The sequence below is a fragment of the Euphorbia lathyris genome, chromosome 6, assembly GCF_963576675.1.
Source record: "Euphorbia lathyris chromosome 6, ddEupLath1.1, whole genome shotgun sequence".
Taxonomy (NCBI): domain Eukaryota; kingdom Viridiplantae; phylum Streptophyta; class Magnoliopsida; order Malpighiales; family Euphorbiaceae; genus Euphorbia; species Euphorbia lathyris.
In genome coordinates this window covers 12,831,594-12,840,250 of record NC_088915.1, presented here as the reverse complement: position 1 = coordinate 12,840,250, position 8,657 = coordinate 12,831,594, and the positions used below count along the sequence as shown (strand labels likewise).

Sequence of the window (8,657 nt, the reverse complement as noted above, 5' to 3'; positions counted from 1 at the left end):
ACTCCTAAAATTGTTGGTTATGAGAGATTGTGTTAATCTTGGTGTGCACCATGGGACACGTCCATCCACACGTACATCCCAAAATGTCTGGACTTCCATTTCTCATCCCAAAAGGTATGGACTTCCTGTAGATGGAGAAATTACTCATCCGCTTCAAAATTGGTACCAGATTAATTAGGTTCACTTTGAAGTGAATTGTTAGGAGTTTATTGTGGCAATCTTGTTGTAAATTTTGGTAATGTTATGATTTTAATGTTAGAATCCATTGTTGTTTGACATTTTTTGTTATATACCACTTCGCGAATTAGCTTCAAAACACATTCATGCTTCGCATATGCTAATGAAATTCATCAAGTAAACCAAACATTAGTTTCGTAGGCTTCGCATATGCTAATTAAATTAATCAAGTAAACTCAAACATTAGCTTCGCAGGCTTCGTATAATATCGAATCTGCGAAGTCAGACGGGAGGGGGCGAGACGCACGTAAATATTGATGATATTATGGAAAAGTCACACAAAATCAGTGTAGATATATAGTAGGTTGAGTAAATAGGTTAAATATGTAAATGGACCTCACATTTGACCCATTTTTGTAATTAACCCTTTAATTATAGATCATGTACGCTGTTTAACACATAATGTTTGACTGCACAAATCACGTACCTTGTTTACAAACTTTTAAACCATGAGACTATCTTTGCAAATCAGCCAAACCACGAGGTTTACTTTTATACTTTTTCCTTAATTTAATTTTAGGATAAGGTATCAAAATTGGTTTTTGGGAAGTATCAATTTAGGCTTCACGTACAAAATAGCACCAATATAGGCTTAATGTTTAAAAAATGTACCAATTTATGGCTCGATACACTACAAAAAAATCAGTCTATTACGACACATTTTTAGCGACGCTTGTTAGTATGTGTCTGTATATTTTTAAATTTAGCCACACTTTCGCATTTGTGTCGGCTTTTTTTGTTACTTAACGACGCTTGATATTATTTGATGGTATTTTTAAAATATTAACTACGCTTTTAAGATAAGCATCGGCAATTTTTTAAAGTTAAAGTCGGTTTAGAATTTGCGTCGTGAAAATGTGTCCTGATATTTTTTCATTTGAATTTATTTTTATTGATTATGCCCGTAACAAAAAATGCAACCACACTTTTTAATTTGTGTCACCTTTTATAATCATATAACGACACTTTTATTTTTTTGTTGGTATTTTTAAAAACTTAACTACACAATTGGAAAAAAAGCGTCTTTATTTTTATCAAGTTAAAGACGGTTTAAATTTTGTGTCGATAAAAAATATCCCCATATTTTTAAATTTAAACACCTTGTTTATTACTTAATGACGCTCTTAATTTTTTTTTATGGGATAAGGTACCAAAATAGGTTCATGGTTTTTAGGGAAGTATCAATTTAGGCTCCACGTACAAAATAGTACCGATATATGTCTAACGTTTAAAAAATGGTACCAATTTACGCTTCGATAAGGGATTGGACACGTCATTGATATTACTCCGTTAACTTCTGATTTCTCCCTCCACGTACAATTGACAGAACTTAACGGAGTAATATCAATAACGTGTCTCGTTCCGTTATCGAGACCTAAATCGGTACCCTTTTTTTAAACATTAAGCCTATATTGGTGTTATTTTGTACGCGGAGTTTACAGTAATATTTCACCAAAAATTAATTTGAATACATTTTTTTTTTGCCTAAATTTTTATTTTTAATTATCTTAAATATATTTTTTTATATGGCACACACATCCCTCTCTGCCTCAAATTCCTAATGTTTTTCATTGGCCAAAACTCTGCCTCCTTCACGTCTCCACCTTCCTTCATAACAAGAATTAGCTCCGCCACGATGCTTCCATTTTCATCCTTCCATTTGATTTGTTTCATTCTTGCAGTTAGATACTTGGTGCACAGCTAGCCTCGTTCGGTACCCATTTAATCAGAGCGGAAACTCTGTTCTTCATCCCTCTCCTTTGGTCCAAACGCTGAATCGACTGCCATCTGCAATTCTGGAGATTTTAATTCCAAAAGCTTCAGTTCTACAAAATACCAATTCGGATTCTCCTTCATCGTGTTCGGTTTGAATTAGTTTTTCCCTAAGTTGATTTTGATTAATTGATGTTAATTACTTTACATTATGTGAGAAAATTGATTAAATTAGGATCTGTTATCAATTGTGTGTAATTGAGAATTGAATTTTCGATTTAAACATTATCAGCATTTGGTTCTCTTTACTTGAGAAAATAGTAATACTTAAACATGGCTATACTAGTTCAACTGATACTGACTTTTATGAAATTTCTGATCTTTAAAAGCTTATTCTTTTAGTTGATTCAAATTTCAGGGGTCTATGTTTCTAATGTTTTTGAATTGTAGGGGCGAAATTGCAAGATTTACTATGGGCAGGATGCCCATGAGTCTAGTGAGGTAATTTTCATTTTGTTTGGTTTTTTTCTCCCTTTTCTTTATTTGGTTCACTGTGATGTTTTTGAAGTTTACTAATTGACTATTTTGCTGGGTTTTTTCTGAAAATTGATGAATGGCTGGATTATTCTCATATGCGTTCCAAGTTTAAAAGTTAGTTGTACCTCTATGAATACTTAGAAAAGAATACTTTTCTGGTTGGATACTTCTTATGAATTGCAGACCCAATTTGGTCAGGCCAGCAATTATTTGTTTCAGTTATCACTCATAGTATTATTGCTTAGAAATTGTCATGGTTGGGCTTGTGTTATTCTATTGTAGTGGGGAAGATTTATCAATTGAATACAAAGTATTATTTCTACTTTTAACACCCTGAGTGCCAACAGGTACCTCCATTATATTACTTGGAAGGTTGGAGCTCGGTTCATGGATGAAAAGTTTTAAAGTTCTTTTCTTAAGCTTGTAACTTTTATTGGCATATCTGATTTTTTGCAATTATATTTTAGTGTTGTTGCTTAAACCTTCTATTCTTTTGATTTCCACATTTCGAGCCACATTGTGTTAATATCTTCTGGACTTGCACATCACTATGTGCAAGTGCTTGTCCTGGTTTTTCATTTTTTCGGTAGAATAAACACAATTTTTCCCTTGTTATTCATGCTGCTACTCGTAAGATGGTTAAAATTCTAAATGCAGGTATGCTTATATATCTGTAATTTGCTCAACTACTGAAATTGGTGAACTTGTGTTTGCTTTCCTTCCTTTTCTTTCATAAACAAATTCTGCCAGGGGTTTGATAACTGTTTCTCATCATGTTTAGGCAATTTATACTGATACACTGATGGATGTCAAATTAGTGATAAGTTCTATGTTAAGGGCAAGCAAATTGAGTTGTCCTAGTTGATGTGGTTTTCTTGGAGGAATAAATCTATGTTCTACATTTGAAATTCAGTATTAAAAGTGGAAGAACATATGTTAGACTTACTAATTCATGTGATCTGTAGTAAGAACAAATTTGAAGCAATAGGGTACATGAAAGGATTGGCATAATTCAAATTTAAATTCTTAATATGCTCTTTTGCTTAGAGTCCAATCTCTTGTTACTTGACTATATTGATGAATCTATATGCATGTATCCATTTGCCTTTTGCTGAATAAGAATTGCCATTTTTTTTCATTTTAAATTATCTTGAGTTAGAAACTTGTGTATTGTTATATTTTTATATAATAACTTGTTCTCTTCTTCAATATGGCAGTTTTGTGGTGTGAATAGGTAAGCATGCCAAAGTTGCATTATCTACCATTGGTAGGCCAGCCAATTACATTTGTACAGGTAAATCACGAATTATATTCTTTTTGTATGTACTTCTTAATGATTTTAGTTGTACTTCAATATATTATAGAATCTATATTGCTCAATTATAAAGATTATAATATTTGGAATGATGTGTTTTGTAATCATTATATGCATATTCAGATTTCTCTATTTGAATCTAAGAATGTTTGCATCTTTTTTTATACTTACGTATTTTTTTTTTTATTGTTATTTAGGTTATCCAACATGAGCTTTGGGAGTACATTAAAAATGAAGATACATGAAGAGTTGCTCCCTTTTGGGGAGAAATATTACGAGTTTCTTTTTTTAGCATTATGTGTTGTTGAAATATAAACATATTGATAATTATGTGTCTTAAATTTAGAAAGCTTATTTGTAAAAATTTCATTATATTGATGATGTAATAATGTTGATAAGTTGCAGTTTTGGAGCGTTGTTTTTTTTAAAATAAATGTAGAGATCTATGTTTTTTTTTTTTATCAAAGTGTCATAGTATTCAAGATACTTATTTATGAAAAATATCCTTATATTAAGGATGTAATAATATTCAAATGTTTCAGTTTAGATATTATATTTTAACAGAAAAATATCATTGTATTTGGCACGTAATGGATTTTTATGTAACTAAATGCAGACGTTTTTATAATAAAATGTTGTAAATTTGGAGATGCTTTTAAATTAAAATGTCGTGATGTTCAAGAGGCTATGGATGTTTTTTGAAATGAAATAATGACATAACAAAAATGATGCATCGTTAACTTTCCTACGCTTTATAAAAATGTCGTAGAAATTTCAAAAACTAAAAATAAATAATATGAAAAAATTACGACGCTAAAAATGTAAACGTTGGAAGTATGACGACGTTTGTGACGACGCTTTGAATTTACCTACACAAGCTTTATAGTGTCGTTAAAATTAACGACACGCAATTTAATGACGCTTGTGACAGCGCTTTGAAAAGCGTGGGTAAGTGTTTAGGGACGTCGAAAAGCGTCGTTAAACCTTAAATTTTAGCGTCGTAATAGACCCTTTTTTTGTAGTGATAGCGGAAGATGACACGTCATTCATATTACTCCATTAAGTTTTGATTTCTCTCTCCACGTACAATTGACAGAACTTAACGGAATAATATAAATGACGTGTTACGTGCGGTTATCGAGGCCTAAATTGATACCTTTTTTTAACTTTAAATCTATATATGTGCTATTTTCCAAAAAACTATAAACCTATTTTAGTACCTTATCCCTTTAATTTAAAATCTTTGCATACGGTCTGGTTAAAGTATTTCTAAGATTTGTGCTCACCCCTAGTTTGAAGCGGAAAGATAAGTAATTAAGAAGCAAAGATGTACAAATCAATGGAGTTTGAAGACATGAAAGAGTAGACAGGGAAAATAAGGAAATATTGCATATTTTACAAGAGTTGAGTTGATATATGAATTATTAAATCCTAGAAGGAATAAGAGGAGTGGCGTTTTGGAGGAAAGTACTTGCAGCCGCTACTCCACTTCCAAGCTTAACTCGGTAACCCACATCCCTTAGTATCATCTCCACTCCAGCTAGACAACCCAATAGTTGCAACTGAATAAATTAAATAAATAAATCAATGTCACATTTTAATAAATAAGTTACTGTTTGTTAGTTTGATTATATAATAAAAGATTAAGGGCTAAAAATGAATTTCGGGTTACCGGGGGAGATCGAGTTCCTAACGTGAAAAACAGTGCAACATTAAAGCAATTAGGACGGGCAGGGTGGGAATGCATTTCCCATCCCCATTCCCCATTCCCCATATCCATCCCGCAAGTTAGACTGGGATAGATTTGTCCCTACCCCATCCCGTGGGGAATCTCCGTTCCAAAAACTCATTTTCAATTTACAGATGTTCCAAAAACTTTAGCCCCATTCTCTGAGGAGAATCAAACCGAATTTTCAAAACCATAAAAAAATAAAAATTGCAAACAATCAATCACTTTTTTAAAATATACTTAAATCATAAAAAAAAGCAATTATAACGGGAATAATTGAGAATCCGCTAAGGATCCCCATCCCCACCACCGGGAACAAAATTATCCCCATCCCCACCATGGGGAATAAAATTATCCTCATCCCCGTCCTATGCATCGTAGATTCTCTGTCCCCTTCAGGGTGGGTCACCAACGGAAACGGGGAATCCCCACTCCATTTACATCCTTAAAACCAACGTTGTTGATACGATACAATATGGGACCTTAATAACGGAAAATGAAGCATAAAATTGCACTATATCTAAAAGACTTAATGTATACACAACACTTTCAAATTGGTCATAAAAGTCGATTGCTCCTCAAACAACTAACTAACTCTTTAAATTTGCTTAAAGTGATCTATTGAACTCTGAATTTGCGTAAATTGATCAGAACTTGTTTAAAGTTACTTATTGAGACTTTAAACTTGTTTAAAGGAATGTCGTGTTTTAACTTGTCCAAACCTCTCATTTCTCTACCAAGTAAGATTTAGAAGGTTAATAATGTCACTTTAAGTAATTTCAAGATGCTAATCATTCGTTTTCAAATTAGAGAGTCATTAGACTTTTTTGGACAAGTTTTAAATGACTACCGATGTATTAGGTTATGTGAAAAGTTATTGCATTGTTTTTCACGATCAAAATGAGAGTTTTAAGTGTTTGGTTAGATATTTTTTTTTTTTTTTTGTTGCTAATTCCTACTTTTAAAAAAGAAGCTGTTTCTATAGGATCACTATGTACTTAATATACTTAGCTTCCTATACTTACTTAAAATAGTTTTCTCAAAGCTTTCTTTATTTTTGACACATGGATTTATTGAGCAAATGAGGGATAAATTGCACCAATAGTCGCTGAACTTTCAAATCAGTTTCAATAATTAAACTTTTATTTTGTTTTGATAAAAACAATAAGTAGAATAGTGACATGGCAAATACGTTGGAAAGAACTCGGCTACCTATAACATGACAGTCACGAAATAACCACGTGTATGCCACGTGATAATTTCAAAGAGTTAAATTAAGTACATAATAAATATAATTTTTATTCTTTTTTGTTATCTGACTATCATGTCATACATAAAAATCAATCATTTCCAACGTGCTTGTCATATCACTGTTCCAAAAAAAATTAAAAATATATTTTATTTTGTACGGGTTGGAAAAAAATATTCAAATATTTTCGTCAAATTTAAAATATTAATCTCCAATTCTATTATTAAGTCACAAAAAAAATATGAAATCTTTTTAGAAACAAGGGATATACAATTGGTGCAGAATAAGGAACAAAATATATGTTTATAATGATGTCTGAAATTGACATATTTTGCCAATGTTTGGGGATAAAATTGCTTTTGACGGCAAACATTAGAAATAAAATTGGATCATGATAAAATTACTCTAAAATGTTAGATGTATTTTTGCACGGCATCCTTTCTTAGATAAACTCATTTGGATTGGCTTGCGATTTTATTTTGGGTAAATAATTTATTACTTATCGTCTTTTTACCTAACACACTGTTTAGTCCATCTATTTTGAAAAACATATTTTAAGGTCCTTATCTTTTATTAATATTAACCATTTAGTCCTTCTGCCTAGTTTTTTTAGATTTTTAATCGAACATGTCTTAGCTTTCAGGATAACCATAGTAGAATACAAAATGGTCATATTACTCTGTTATTTTCTATTTGTCTGTTTATGCCAAATATAACAGTACAAAATCTATAAAAAAAAAATAGACAGAAGAACTAAATGGTTAATATTAACAAAAGTTAGGGATCTTATAATGTGTTTTCAAAATAGGAAGACTAAGAAAAGTGAGGAATAATAAATTATTTACTGTTAAGCTTGAATACATTCCGTCTAAAATAACAGTGCCGGACTATGTCTGGGCAAAGTAACTTTCGCAAAAGCTTGTTGAATCCTATTAAAACACAGTTTAATCCGACTCATAAACTAATTATAGTTGCCTAGACCTGTTTAAGGATTCTTTCTACCCAATTTTACTAATTAATTATTTGCGTAAAACTTATAAGTATTGACACTGCAATTATACAACATAATATAATATAATACTAAATTAATCCTCTAAGCTTAATAGGTTAAATTAAAAGTAATATAAATAAAGATTTTCAAATCCTAATAGAAGTCGGACATGAGAAACCTAACTCTAGTGTTAATTTTATTTAAAAACAGAAATTTACACAGCAATAGAATATCAAAGTCTAGAGGAATATTTAGTAACAGCAATAGAAATCCAAGTTGTTTAAGGAATATTTATTCCTAAGTTTCAAAATACTATATATACCCTGCTCATTCAACTCTTCCTATCGCCACTGCCAAAACCAATTATTTCCCTGCTCAATCAACTCTTTTCTATCCTATTCAATGGAATCTAGCTCTACCCAAGTTCAAGTTCCTTCCAATATGTTGTTCGAGATTTTATCTCGTTTATCATTCAACACTCTAGCAACTTGTAAACTCCTTTCTAAGGACTGCAACCGTCTTACTTAGGATTCTTCCTTCTTAAATCTCCATTCTCAAAGAACCAATACTTTATCAGGTTTTTTCTTACAAACCCTGAGATTTAATCAAACTTCTGCTTTTTTTTTCTCTGATGGAAATCCAAATCATAACATCTCTCTCGATTTTCTACCCTCTCAGTCCGTACAAGGGATTTTGGTTTGTATTGAGGATAAGAGGATTCCTAGATATTATGTGTGCAAACCTCTCACTAAAGAATGGCAACGCATTCCAAACCCGAAGACTAAATATTTCACTGAGTCGATAGTCATTAAGGTTTTAAAATCAAAGCCTTTACACTACAAGATAGTGAGGTTATCCCAACCAAAGCATCGTTACTTCGGAAAAT

The 8,657-nt window shown here is 31.5% G+C and overlaps 1 long non-coding RNA gene across 1 annotated transcript; it reads left to right on the top strand.

Moving 5' to 3' along the window:
- The first annotated feature begins 1,839 nt into the window (after positions 1 to 1,839).
- On the top strand, positions 1,840 to 4,112 carry LOC136233878 (uncharacterized). Its single transcript, XR_010690975.1, has 3 exons — positions 1,840 to 2,451; positions 3,705 to 3,781; positions 4,000 to 4,112. It is a non-coding gene; the product is annotated as an uncharacterized lncRNA (long non-coding RNA).
- The last annotated feature ends 4,545 nt before the right edge of the window (positions 4,113 to 8,657 follow it).